Source organism: Peromyscus maniculatus, chromosome 16 (genome assembly GCF_049852395.1).
Source record: "Peromyscus maniculatus bairdii isolate BWxNUB_F1_BW_parent chromosome 16, HU_Pman_BW_mat_3.1, whole genome shotgun sequence".
Taxonomy (NCBI): Eukaryota; Metazoa; Chordata; class Mammalia; order Rodentia; family Cricetidae; genus Peromyscus; species Peromyscus maniculatus.
The window spans coordinates 16,735,991-16,737,864 of record NC_134867.1 but is presented as its reverse complement, the minus strand read 5'-3'; the positions used below and the strand labels follow the sequence as shown (position 1 = coordinate 16,737,864).

General features: G+C 45.8%; 1 pseudogene; it reads left to right on the top strand.

Annotated features, from left to right (window-relative positions):
* The first annotated feature begins 429 nt into the window (after window positions 1–429).
* Window positions 430–1,453, top strand: LOC102915385 (glyceraldehyde-3-phosphate dehydrogenase pseudogene; annotated as a pseudogene).
* Window positions 1,454–1,874: the final 421 nt, after the last annotated feature.

Here is a 1,874-nt window from a genome sequence, read left to right as displayed (position 1 = left end):
TTATAGTTTCTCCACAAATAAACTTTCATATTCTTTATTCAGTATTGGTCCTAGCAAGAAGGCTGAGCAGGTAAAGCATTTGCTGTGTAATTATGAGAACCAGAATTCTTAGATTCCCAGCATGCACATAAGTGCCAGCTGGGTTTGGAAGATTGCCTGTTATCAGAGGATGTGGAAAGGTGAACCAGGGATCCCAGTAGCAATTGACTAGCTAGCCTTGCCTGTAAGGATGAGCTCCTGGTTCAATTCAGAAACCTTGCCCCAATGAGTACATACAGAATTATTGAGGGCCACATACACACACTTTACTCACATACAGATGAACACAAATACATATACAAAATATAAATTTAAAAAGTAAAATTAGAAAGTTCAATAAAAGGCTCTCTGCTCCTCCCTGTTCCAGAGACAGCTGTGTCTTCTCATACAATGCCAGCCTTGTCCCTGAGACACGATAGCAAAGGTCAGAGTGAACAGATTTGGCCATATGGACACCTGGTTACCAGGGCTACCATTGTATCTGGTGAAGTGGAAATTGTTGCCATCAATGACCCCTTTATTGACCTTAACTACATGCTCTACGTATCCCAGTATGAATCTACCCATGGCAAGTTCAACAGCACAGTCAAGGCTGGAAGTGGAAAGTTTGCCATCAACCAGAAGGCCATCACCATCTTCCAGGAACCAGATCCCACCAACATCAAATGGGGTGATGCTGGTGCCAAGTAAGTGGTGGAGTCTACTGGCATCTTCACCACCATGGAGAAGGCTGGGGCCCACTTGAAGGGTGGGACCAAAAGGGTCATTATGTCTGCCCTTCCTGCTAATGCCCCCATGTTTGAGATGGGTGTGAACCATGAGAAGTATGATGACTCACTCAAAATTGTGAGCAATGCTTCCTTCCTTCACCACCAACTGCTTAGCCCCCCTGGCCAAGGTCATCCATGACATCTTTAGCATTGTGAAAGGGCTCATGACCACAATCCATGATATCACTGCCACGCAGAAAATTGTGGATAGCCCCTCAGGGAAGCTATGGCATGATGACCATGTGGCTACCTAGAACATCATCCTTGCATCCACTGGTGCTGCCAGGTTGTGGACAAGGTCATCCCAGAGCTGATGGGAAGTTCACTGGCATGGCCTTCTGTGTTTCTTGCCTCAATGTGTCCCTTGTGGATCTGACATGCCACCTGGAGAAAGCCACCAAGTATGATGACATCAAGAAGGTAGTGAAGTAGGCAACAGAGGACACTAAAGGGCACCCTGGACTACATTGAGGACCAAGTTGAATCCTATGACTTCAACAGTAGTCTATTCATCCACCTTTAGTGCTGGGATTAGCATTGCTCTCAAGGATAACATTGTAAAGCTCATTTCCTGGTATGACAATGAATACAGCTACAGCAACAGGGTGGTGGAGCTCATAGTCTACATGGTCTCCAAGGAGTAAGAAGCCCTGGACCACCCACCCCAGCAAGGGCACAAGAGCAAGAAAGAGGCCCCCAGTTGCTGAGCAGTCCATGTCCCATCTCAGCCCCTGACACTGAGCACCTCTATCACTGTTTCCATCCCAGAGCCACAGAATAACAGGAAGGGCTTAGGGATTCCTACTCTCTTGAATGCCATCAGTCAATAAAGTTCACTGCATGCACAAAGAAGTTCAATAATCATAACTCTCAAAGACAGTGTGTCCCTGAGTAATTGCATTTGATTATATCTAGAAGAAAACCTACATAACTTTACAATGATGTGGCTTTTGCATGTAACAAGCAGTCCAAAGGAACAGTTCCAGGCTCCTTCAAGGTCCGCATGAACCCATCATCTCCTTCCAGAGGCAGATTTTGTCCATAGCTCTTCTTTACAAGATGGTT